The following is a 12,084-nucleotide window of genomic DNA, read 5'->3' on the forward strand; positions in this document are numbered from 1 at the left end:
GCAAGCGGCCATTGGGGTGACGAGCGAGTGCCCGAGCAGTGCAGCATGTAAGGTGCCTCCTTATCCCCACCCCGTGTTAACTCTGTGGATGAACCTCTGAACTCTGGGGCTGCACTGTCCAAGGACAGCAACTGTGAGTGGGGTACAGAGAAGGGACGGGCATGTTAAAGGGACTTTTGGGTTGCTGGACTTAAGACCCTGAGGGGAAAAGGACACTGCCTAACTTACTTGGGGGTGCGTCTTTTGCTCATGGTTTGTATTTATGAACCCTAGTTGCGGTGTTTTCCCAAATTAATGCTGAGTTAATTTCCTCCCTTTATTAAAAGTTTTTGCTACTCAGACTCTGTGCTTGCAAGAGGGGAAATATTGCCTTTCAGAGGCACCCAGGGGGTGGTGTGTAATTGTCCCAGGTCACTGGGTGGGGGCTGAAGCCGGTTTTGTGTTGTATTATTGAAAAGGAAACCCTAGATACTGAACCCGGCCCTTGTTGCTACTGGCTCCACCTGGCACAAGGGTCACATATGTATAACTCATAATACAAAGGTGATACAAACACATAAATGAGATTATCATATCTGGCAAATTATAACATTTTTGCAGATACCTTACATGGCATATCTGGCATAACTCATTACAATTTTACAATATTAATATTCATAATATCCTCAAGTGTCCCCCAGATTCCATACAGCATCACAATCCCTTTCCGCAGTACTCCTTCCTAGGCAGTCATTTCCCATTTTGTATGCGTGCAACTGATTGTTCCTTCCTAAGTATCGTATTTTGCATTTGTCCTTATTGAATTTCATCCTATTTACTTCAGACCATTTCTCCAGTTTATCAAGATCATTTTGGATTCTAATCATGTCCTTCAAAGTACTTGCAACCCCTCACAGCTTGGTATCATCCGCAAAATTTATAACTGTACTCTCTATGCCATTATCCAAATCATTTATGAAGCTATTTAATAGAACCAGAACCAGACAGATCCCTGCAGGACCCCATTCGATATGCCCTTCCAGCTTGACTGGGGTTTAATACTCTCTGTTAACCAGGAGATCTTCAATGGCCTGAAATTCAAAAGAGAGTCATACAAAAAGGGGAAACCATAAAGGATAAGAATATAAAAAGAACAACACAGGAGCTTAGGGACAAAATTAATAACTTTTGATAACTACTCTCTGAGTGCAGTTTTCCAATCACCCACTTTATAGTAGGTTTGTCTAGACTACATTTCCCTAGTTTGCTTATAAGAAAGTCATGCGGGACAGTATCAAAAGCCTTACTAAAGTTGAGATATATCATATCTACTGTTTCCTCCCCACATCCTCCATACACAAGGCTTGTTTCTCTGTCAGAGAAAGACATTAGGTTGGTTTGACATGATTTGTTCTTGACAAATCCATGTTGACTGTTACTTGTCACCTTATTATCTTCTAGGTGCTTACAAACTGATTGATTATTTGCTCCATTATCTTTCTGGGTACAAAAGTTAAGTTGACTGGTCTATAATTCCCTGGATAGTCCTTATTCCCCTTTTTATAAATAGGTGCCATATATGCCCCTTTCCAGTCCTCTGGGATCTCTCCCATCCTCCACAAGTTTTCAAAGATGTTTGCTAATGGCTCAAATCTCTTCAACCACTTCCTCAAGTATTCTAGGATGTATTTCGTTAGGCCCTGACAATCTGAAGACATCTAACTTGTCTAACTAATTCTTCCCTTTTCCGCCCCTGTTTTAGCCTCAGATCCTATGCCATTTATACTGTTCCTATGTTAGTCGTCCAATCACTGCTAATCTTTTTGTTGAAAACTGAAAACAAAAAAGGCATTTAACACTTTGGCCATTGTTATGTTTTATGTTTGTCTTTGCTTCCTCATTGAGTAATGGGTTAATCCTGTCAGGGGCAGCGAGTTATATGGGCCCCTGGTGCCTGTGCTTCAGAAATATTCAGTGCATGGGGGCCCTGGCTCCATCAATGTTCAGGGCTGGGTCTCTCCCCCGGCCCTGCCTGCAGCCCCCGCTCCTCCCCTGGAGCATCTCATGGCCCCGCCTGCCATTCCCGGGCAATTTAAGAGGGTTCAGGGAGCCCCACCACCACCATCGGCAGCGCAGTGGGGCTAAAGCAGCTTCCTGCCCACCCTCACTCTGCGCGGTGTGCCACTCCTGAAAGCAGCCGGCACGTTCCTGCTGCCCCTGGAGGGGAGGGTGTCTCTGTGTGCTGCCCCCGCCCCTAGTGCCAACTCTGTCATTGGAACTGCTGCCAATGGGAGCTGCAGGGGTGGTGCCTGTAGGCAGCGGTGCATGGAGACCCCCGGCCTCCCCGCCTAGGAGCGGCTGCCAGAGGGTGTGCGGGTCGCTTTCGGAAGCCACCCGAGCTAAGCACCGCACCCCAAACCCCCTCTCGCACCTAAACTCCCTCCCAGAGCCCGCACCCCCTCCTGCACCCCACGCCGCTGCCCCAGCCCAGAGCCCGCACCCAAACTCCCTCCCAGAGCCAACATCCCCTCCTGCATCCCAACCCCCTGTCCCAGCCCAGAGCCCACACCCAGCACCCAAACTGTCTCCTAGAGCCTGAACCCCCTCCTGCACCTAAACTCCTTCCCAGAGCCTGCACCCAAACCCCCTCCCACACTCAAACTCCCTCCCAGAGCCTTAGTCAGGTGCGGGGGAGGGGGCGGGGGCATGGGACTTGGACCCGTTATGGGCACCACCAAAAATTATACAAACTTGCTGCCCCTATATCATATCCTTGATCTTCCTCTTGCTTCTAATGTATTTGTAAAATGTCTTCTTGTTACCCTTTAAGTCCCTAGCTAGCTTAATCTCGTTTGGTACCTTGCCTTTCTAATTTTGTCCCGATGCTCCTGTGTTATTGTTTTGTATTTTCATCCTTTATAGTTTCCCCTTTTTGTATTACTCTCTTTTGAGTTTCAGGCCATTGAAAGATCTCCTGGTTAAGCCAGTGTGGTATCTTATCATATTTCCTATCTTTCCTATGTCTTGGGACATAGGCATGTGCAGCACATTTCATTAGGGTGTGCACCCAGGGAATTTTTTTTTTTAAAGGCGAATATCATAAAGGTTGGGATGCGGGAGGGAGTGCGGGGTGTGGGAGGGGGTGCTGTGGGCAGGAAGGGGCTCAGGGCAAGGGATTGGGGCAGAGGAGGGGTGTGGGGTGTATGAGGGGGCTCAGGGAAGGGGGTTGGGGTGCAGGAGGGGTGCAGCAGGGGGCTCAGGACAGGGAGTTGGGGTGCAGGAGGGGTACAGGGTGCAGACAGGGGGCTCAGGGCAGGGGGTTGGGGGCAGGGGGCAGGCAGGGGACTCAGGGCAGGGGGTTGGGGTGAGAGGTGCAGGAAGGGGCTCAGGGCAGGGGGCTGGGGTTCAGGAGGGGTGCAGTATGCAGGAAGGGGCTCAGGGCAAGGGATTGGGGCAGAGGAGGGGTGTGGGGTGCAACAGGGGGCTCAGGGCAGGGGGCTGGGGTTCAGGAGGGGTGCAGTATGCAGGAAGGGACTCAGGGCAAGGGATTAGAACAGAGGAGGGGTGTGGGGTGTATGAGGGGGCTCAGGGCAGGGGGCTGGGGTTCAGGAGGGGTGCAATGTGCAGGAAGGGGCTCAGGGCAGGAAGCTGGGGTTCAGGAGGGGTGCAGTGTGTAGGAAGGGGCTCAGGGCAGGGGATTGGGGTGCAGGAGGGGTGCGGAGTGCAGGAGGGAGCTCAGGGCAAGGGATTGGGGTGCAGGGTATGGCAGGGGGCTCAGGACAGGGAGTTGGGGTGTAGGAGGGGCACAGGGTGCAGGCAAGGGCTCAGGGCAGGGGGTTGGGGGTAGGAGGGGGCTCAGGGCAGGGGGTTGTGGGGCAAGGTGCAGGCAGGGGGCTCAGGGCAGAGGGTTGTGGGGCAAGGTGCAGGCAGGGGGCTCAGGGCAGGGAGTTGGGGGGCAGGGGGTTGGGGTGCGAGGTGCAGGCAGGGGGCTCAAGGCAGGGAGTTGGGAGGCAGGGGGCTCAGGGCAGGGGGTTGGGGTGAGAGGTGCAGGCAGGGGGCTCAGGACAGGGAGTTGGGGTGCAGGAGGGTAGGCTGTTTGCAGGCAGGCCCGGGGCTGGGGATCTGGACTCCCCCATCCCGGCAGGCAGGCTCGGGGGCTGGGAAGAGGGGGCCGGGCTGGGCGCTTGGGGCCAGGCCGGGTGGAGGCAGCCGGGGTGGATCGCAGAGGGGCCAGGCTGCTCCCAGGGCTGGACTCAAGGCTGAGGGTGCCGGGCCAGAGTCCCCACACAGTGCCGGGGAGCTGAGCTCGCAGCAGGGCTGCGGGGGGGCCTGTGGGCCGGGCTTGCCCCCTGCCCCGGGCTTGCTGGCTCCCAGGCCCCACTTAAGGTGAGCTGGGCTCTGGGGCGGCCTCACCCGCCCGGGTGGTGCCCGGACCCCCAGCCAGCTGCCTTGGGGGTGGAGGGCCGTGGCTCCACCCCCACGAACCCCGCGGGCCACCTTAAGCAGCTGTGTTGGTGCTGCCAGGTGGGAGGCTGCCAGCGAGCACATGGGGCTGTTAAAGCAGCCAGCCCAGCCCTGGAGAAGGGGAGCCCGGCTCAACAGGGTGCAGGCCGGGGGCTCAGGGCGGGGGGGGTGCAAGAGGGGTTCGGGCTCCAGCCCAGCGCCGCTTACCCGCAGCGGCACGCTCCCTGCCTGCCAGGGCTGCACGCCGCGCCGCTCACCACGTCCCCGCGCAGCCCCAAGGGTGGGGGGCAGCACAAGGCTCTGCACACTGCCCTTGCCACATCTCCAGGTACCTCCCCTGAAGCTCCCATTGGCCGCAGTTCCCCGTTCCCGGCCAATGGGAGCTTCGGGAGGCGGTGCCTGGAGTAACCCCAGCCCTAGAGACATGGTGCCCTGATGGCTGCTTCTGAAAGCAGTGCGGGGCCTGCGGCACCACGGGGGGCAAATCCCACGGGCCGGATCCAAAGCCCTGAGGGGCCGGATCCAGATCCGGATCCGGCCCATGGGCATTAGGGTGTGCCCGGGCACACCCAGCACACCCCGTGCGCATGCCTATGTCTTGGGATAGTTTTGCTCTTGTGTCCTTAATAGTGTCTCTTTTTAAAAAACAAAAACCTGTCAACTGTCCTGAACTCTCTTTTCCCTAAGACCTGCTTCCCAGGGGATTTCTCCCAACCAGTTTCCTGAGTGTGCTGAAGTCTGTTGTCTTGAAGTCCATTGACTTTATTTTGCTGTTTTCCATCCTATCATTTAGAGTCATGAACTCATCATTTCATGATCACTTTCACCCAAACTGCCTTCTACCTTCAAATTCTCAACCAGTTCCTCCCTATTTGTCAGGTTGCTTTCTCTATCTTCTGCAATAAAGACATGTCTCCAATGCATTCCGAGAACGTGTTGGATAATCTGTGCCCTGCTAGCGTTTCCCAACAGATGTCTGGGTGGTTAAAGTCCCCCGTCACCACCAAGTCCTGTGCTTTGGATGATTTTGTTGTTTTAAGAAAGCCTCATCCACCTCTTCTTCTTGGTTAGGTGGTCTGTAGTAGAACCCTTACCATGACATCACCCCTGTTTTTTACCCCTTTTATCCTTATCCAGAGACTTTCAACAGGCCTGCCTTCTACTTCTGAATCAACCTCCGTGTAAATGTATACATGTATGATCGTGTTTGTGTCTGTTTTAAATCACTTAGAGGAGTTTCAAGGATATAGTTTTGTTGCCAGGAAGTGGCTGCAACAACAGCCAGTCAGCTGGGGAGAACAGCCCTTGTGTCAGTGCAGCTTTTGCACAGTGTCCAGGACAATGGTGTAGGGAGGGGTGAAAGTAACAATGATTGCAAAGTAAGGTGAACCAAAGCACCCAGGAGAAATGAACTGTGTGTCCACCTTTGATCATAGGTTATCACTCAGCTCCAATCTTTTCATTAATAGAATATTCGGGTAGCCATCCCAGCTCAGAACTGGAGAGGAAATCCAGAGAGAAATGTATTGACTTTTATCTCCTCCTTCTTGCCCCACCTTGTTCCTTCTCCCCTTCCCATGCTGCTATTGGCCTGCCTCCCTCTTCTCCCTTCTTAACCACGCTGGCTTCGTCTCACTCACTTGAAAAGCACAGCTCCAGGTCTTAATCGAAGAAAACCATCAAGGCCCTATTGCTTGCTGGATTGATGGACTTGTTATTAACCTGAGTTATTCACAGCCGCATTCGCCTTTCTCTTCTGGAGCAGAAAACTTTTCCTGGTCCCTCAGAGCCAGTAGCTGTCATGAAAAAATATATGAATAACCCAGCAACTGAAAGGAGACATCAAATTCTGATTCCCAGAGAAAGTCCTGACACAGCACACACTTTACATCCTCTGTACCCCAAACCAAGTCAATATGCATTCCTCACTGTACACATGATTGGAGCCTCAACATTCTACATGTTGAGAAGCTGAAAATTAGAATAATTGTCATTGAAAGGGCCGATATCTTTGTACACAGCATGCATAGGGTGAGACATTTAAATGTTCATATTAAGACACAAAACCACCAGATTTTCAAAAGAGTCCAGCACATTAGGAAAACGTAGCCATAAGTGTCACTTGAGGTCTTTAAATCATGATTTTAGGATATCTGTAACTCAGCCATGGGTCTGTTACAGGAGTGGATGGGTGAGGTTCTGTTGCCTGTAACGTGCAGGAGGTCAGACTAGATGATCATGATGGTCCCTTCTGGCCTTAAGTCTATGAATCACAGTAGAAGCTGCGGGGTGATGAGCAGTTTTGTAAAATCTCACCCTTATATAGATGTATAAATGAGAACTGAGCTATTCTAAAAATCTGGCCCCAGTTATGTGAGTGGCCCCACCCCTAAATATGATATAGACTCTTTGTGGGGCTCTGGATCACGGTCTGAAGATGGCATGAGCCTGGAATGAGGGAACATCATCAGCCTACCAATCTGAGGTTTCCTGCTAAATTAATGCTACCTAGGATAGCTTTCACTTAAGCACTTGCCTTCTCTGTGCCATGGGATGCCCTTAAGAGTGTTTTGGGAGAATTGGATGACGGGAGAGTCCCTAGCAGCCCAGATCTCTTTGAGCCATATTGCCAGAGCATTGGGAGAGAGGCACAGAGCCAGCATGAAGGCAAAGGGTTCATCTGGATGGCTTGGGCCTACATGGACTCCCCAAGGACAATGTGAATCGCAAATGAATCTACTAGTTTTGCATGACAACACCCTAGACACAGGTGACTGATGCTAAGGAAACTCCATGAAGAGAAACTCAGAACCTTCTGTCTCATAGTTGAGTAATTCCTATGTAGGAGAGATTTGTCCTGGAATATTTTGCTTGTTCAATTAAAAAAATATCAGAAGGAATTTTCCTGTCATTTTCTTGTGCTACTGGATATTGCAATTTCTGTGACCACCCTCCTAACAACTACACCTTCCCAAAGTCTGGGAAATTATAGCTATATTATTAATAGCACTCACCTGGAATGAATTTATTCAATTAGCAGTTGAGACGCAAGAACAGTTAGATCTTCTTTTTCTTGGTCAGGAACAAAAGCATGGATTTTTTTTCTTTGGTTTAATATTAGCAAAGTAAACTGCTTTTCCAATTTCTCTGCTCAACTTCAGCTGTGTTATATTTAAACCAAAGGGTTTAGGGAGAAGAACTCTGTGGAGATTTTGCAGTGCCATAAATCATGAGACTAAAACTGGTATGTCTGAATGAAATCCAAGTGAGCAACAATTTTCGGGTAATGTGTAAAGTGATTATCTGCTAGCTCAGAGCTTAGATTTTGTTCCTGCTTCTGGGCATTCATCTGGGCAGGCAATATGTTCAAATTAGCGTCTGTTGAGAAGTGTTGGGTTTCTCCCTGATGAAATAGCTCTATTTTCCCACCACAGACAAGTGCAGTAAAACCCACTTATTGGGGTTATTTACATAGGGCTAGATGAGTCATTAGGCTCAGCCCAAAAGCAAGGAGGAGTGCTGGAATTGGTCACATACTTTTCAGTTGAACCATTTGCCATTGGAAAATGCTGATTCACCAAAGTCATAACATTTTTGTGGAAAGGATTGATGTTTGTCAATTTTTTATGGTAAATTATCAAATGTTTAATCACTTTATTTTAACATTTGTATTATAATAATGTTGCAATAATAAAGTCTAAACAAACAGTTTTGACCTCATCAAAACAAAATATTTTTGGAATATTTTTGTGGTGCAAAAAAGTCTGACATTTGGACTTTCATCCCAATTTGGGATGACACCAAATTTCAAGAAATTGAAATTTCCCAAGGGATAAAAATTCCAAACTTCAACCCAGTCTGTGGCTACTGTGTAGCCTCAGCAAAGCAGCTCTGGGAAGGAATTATGTCTGAGTAACAATTCCTTCCATGACCTCTCTTTCCCTATGGGGGTGGGAGGAATAAGTTACTTAACTCCTTTCTGGGGTGCTCCCCTTCCACTAAGCTGGCTACTCTGGGCAATAAGCAGGGGTGGAGCCAAGGCTCTCCCATTCCCCACTCCTCTCTATCTCTCGCTCTCACTTGCTTAGCAGGGAAGCACCTTCCTCATCTCCCTGCCCATTGCTGGAGCTGCAGTCTGGGCAGTGCTTGGTCAGCCAAACAGAGGAGTCAGGGGGAACCTTACCCCTAATTACTCCCCCTGCATGTTCAAGCCCGTGGGCTGGGACAACCTGGCCCATAAGAATTTGAACATAATCATGCAGAAAATGTAGTATTATAACACTTCAGTCCAGTTTATTAGGAATCCCCCTCCGACCAAAGCTCAGTGCTAGTCTCATGAGAACTTGTATATGGCCTGCAAGTCCTACTGTAATCCCAGCACCAGAGCTAGCATGACAGTAAGCTGACACAGTCTCATCTCACTCTTCCGAGTTTGTGGGCACCTCCTCTATAAAGCTAACACCAGTGCTAATATCCTTGGAATGGACTCTGCTTGAGCAAACAGTGGGATTTCAACCCAGGCCCTAGAGCATTAAAACTTTCAGCCTCTACTGCATAGGCTAAAGGAGTAGTTCCTTTAGCTGTCAGTTGTAGTAGGCATTTACCCTGATGAGGATCAGCCCCCCATGTGGCAAAGACCCACATTGTGCTAGTATGGTTTACATCATAGTAGCATTTTGACACCCATTTTGCACAAGAACAAATCAATACATAAGATACAAGGCAATGGAGAACCAGGGAAAGTGGAAAAACACTGTCAGGCTAGTACAGTAAGGACCTACCAAACAACTCCTCTTATATGACAGAGAGGATGACCCCAGGTTTTGTCCCCTTTGGAAAAGGCTGCTAGCAGAGGAAGATGAATGCTTCCAGCTGGAATCTATTCCCACGGCTGTTCCCTGATTTTCCTGCCACTGATATGAAGCAAAATAATCAATCAATGTCTCCATCACTTAGGAGTCTCTTAATGAGAATATTTCCTAACAGGAAATCATGAAACTGCAAATAGAATAGAAAGATAGGATCTGACCCCTGGTCTCTCTCTCTTCGATTGTCCTGTCTCCTAGGGTAGTGAGTACCAGATGCTTCAGAGGAGACTCAGGAGGCAGTTCTGGGAAAGCATCCTCATACCCACTAACAGAGGATGGTTTCAGCTGGGAGTTGAGAGACACACGCTCAACATGTAGAGACTTTGGAACTCCTGGAATAGAAAAGAGAATCTTGACGATTTTCTAACTGCTTTCATCTCTAGCTAGGCCGCTTTATTTTATGTATTTATTTGGTAAGCTATTGCCTTTTAAAATTACTGGCTTACGTTTCCTACTGGATTTTTTAACTTCCATTCATGAATGACCCTTTATTTGATAGAACTGAATATGTCTGAACCCACACAAAATAAAATCTACATAAATTATAAAAGGAGAAAATGTGCTTAAATGAGCGAGGTGTTTTTTTTTTTTTAAATGTGTACAATGGACATTTGCAAGTCCTAGTAAAGTTACAGTATTTTAAACATAAGAAGGGCCATCTAGCCCAGTATCCTGTCTTTCAACAGTGGCTGGTGGCCAGATGCTTCAGCAGGAATGAACAGAACATGGCAATTATCAAGTGATCCAGTCCCAGCTAGAGCATGGGGATGAATCCCTGACCATCTTGGCTAATGGCCATTCATGGACCTATCCTCCATGAACTTATCTAATTATTTTTTGAGCCCAGTTATACTTTTGGCCTTCACAGCATGTCCTGGCAACAAGTTCTACAAGTTGACATTCTGTTTACAATAATAGCAGTATTCATGATTCCAAGTCTAGGGGAAATCACAAATATCACAGTAAAGGGCAATACCACATTGTACATGGCCATTACTACATGTTGCCCGCGGTATTCATTTTAAAAGAAGAAAGATATTGTTATGGCAGGCATCACCAAATAATGTTGTTAAACACAGTCTTAAAAGTCCTCTCTTTAGTGTGTGAGCATTATATGGTCCTTGAGGGGATGCTATATGTAGTGGTATTAGTTTTTGTGGTGCAGATTCTTTAAGGTGAGATGCTCTCTGACTTAGTCAATTCTTGAGGCAGAGTTGCTTCGTGAGAACTGGGCAATGGTGTTTGGGCTTTGATTCCTGAAAGAAGAGATTGCCTGCCTGGTGTTTGTGACCACCTCTGTTCAAGAAGTGGTGTATCTAATGTAATAGTAAGAAAATACTGGGATTTCACTCCCAACACAAAACTAACCTTCACAAGTTCCCAGAATCTGTTCCCTTTCAGAAGAGGGCCAAAAATATGAGCATTAGCAGAGAGGAAAAGTAGTGAATGGGCTGGAGACAGAAGAGTGGGCTTGAATGGGCCTGAAAATTGAGCTTTCCCCCTAAAGAGTGGTTTCTAGAAATCAGGTTTGAAGCATTTTCCCAGAGCAGTGAGAGATGCTTGTTGTACCTCTTTGAAGTCCTTTGTGTCTACCAGTCTACAAGCTGGAAACTTGGAAGCACTAAATGCAATTAACATTTAGTGGAAACCAGAGAGTTACTAATATGATAAAAGATCCAGGAGAAAGCAAAGCTGTGAAGAAGTATTGGTAACTGGAAATCCAAGGGCCTTTAGGAGTGGCTCCACTCTGCCAAATATGCACTGTGTAAATTTTACTGTGTAAATATGGCATGTCCTTAATCAGCAGATCTGCTTGCTCCCTATGTGTGTTTTCAGCCACATCTGCTGCTAACGTCCAACACGTAGTCACTGCTTTTTACTCAGCACTGCAGAGCCAACAAACCATGGGTGAAAGAGTGGGATGCTATTCATGTGCACGTTTCCAAATCCACTGAAGGCAATAGCTTTGTACAGAGACAGGTAGATAATCCTTTTCTCTCTGACTTTCCTGTGAACCTCCAACCATGCCAAGTCAGATTTGGTCAGCAAAGTATTGCACAATACTGATAGATTTCACTAAAATATTAAGTATGGGATTTTCAAATCTCCCTAGGAGATTTGGACCCCCAATTTCAATTAATTTTAACTGAAATTGGGCATCTAGTTCCTGTTCATTTTAATAGGAATTAAGCATCCCTTAGGCAGCTTTGAAAGTTGCAGGCTCAGTATGTTCTAAAGCAAGCTTCTCTGTCCCTATTGACTGTGTATGTCCCTAACAGATCAGTTAAAATGCACAGCTTACAACATGGAAATACAATGAGTAGCCACATGTGAAGTTTCTGCATTCAAAGAATGAACAAAATGGATGCTGCCAAGATATCACAAGAAACATTCCTATGCACGTTTGAAAAACAACTCCTTGAACTCCCAGTGCTGTTTCCTTTAGACTTTAGAGGAATGAAATTACAGATAAAGACAACGTGTCTTAGAGCTATTTGCTCCTTTCTTTTCTCAGTGAAGTGAGAGTGGAAAAGGTTTCTTACATATTTTCTTTCGGGTTTAATATATCTCTTCCTTATAATAAGGTCTGACTTGAAATGCCTCTTTCAGTCTTAAGCCCAGCTGCTGAATCCTATTGGCACACCGATATGAACACTAAATAGGCTAAATGCACCTTAACAACTCATAGGGGACGGGGAGGAGGGAAGCTTGTGTAATAGTCTTAATTTTAAAAACAGCACTAGGAATTATGAAGATGCCCCCTGCTCCTTTG

The sequence above is a fragment of the Chrysemys picta genome, unplaced genomic scaffold, assembly GCF_011386835.1.
Source record: "Chrysemys picta bellii isolate R12L10 unplaced genomic scaffold, ASM1138683v2 scaf2, whole genome shotgun sequence".
NCBI lineage: Eukaryota > Metazoa > Chordata > Testudines > Emydidae > Chrysemys > Chrysemys picta.